Source organism: Octopus bimaculoides, chromosome 20 (assembly GCF_001194135.2).
Source record: "Octopus bimaculoides isolate UCB-OBI-ISO-001 chromosome 20, ASM119413v2, whole genome shotgun sequence".
In the NCBI taxonomy this organism is placed as follows: domain Eukaryota; kingdom Metazoa; phylum Mollusca; class Cephalopoda; order Octopoda; family Octopodidae; genus Octopus; species Octopus bimaculoides.
Window position 1 is genome coordinate 15943487 of NC_069000.1, and position 247 is coordinate 15943733.

The following is a 247-nucleotide window of genomic DNA, read 5'->3' on the forward strand; positions in this document are numbered from 1 at the left end:
GAGAGGAGAAATGAGGTGGTATGACACCATCATCATCATCATCATCATCATCATCGTTTAACGTCCGCTTTCCATGCTAGCATGGGTTGGACGATTTGACTGAGGACTGGTGAAACCAGATGGCTACACCAGGCTCCAATCTGATTTGGCAGAGTTTCTACAGCTGGATGCCCTTCCTAACGCCAACCACTCAGAGAGTGTAGTGGGTGCTTTTACGTATCCCCGGCATGAAGGCCAGTCAGGCGGT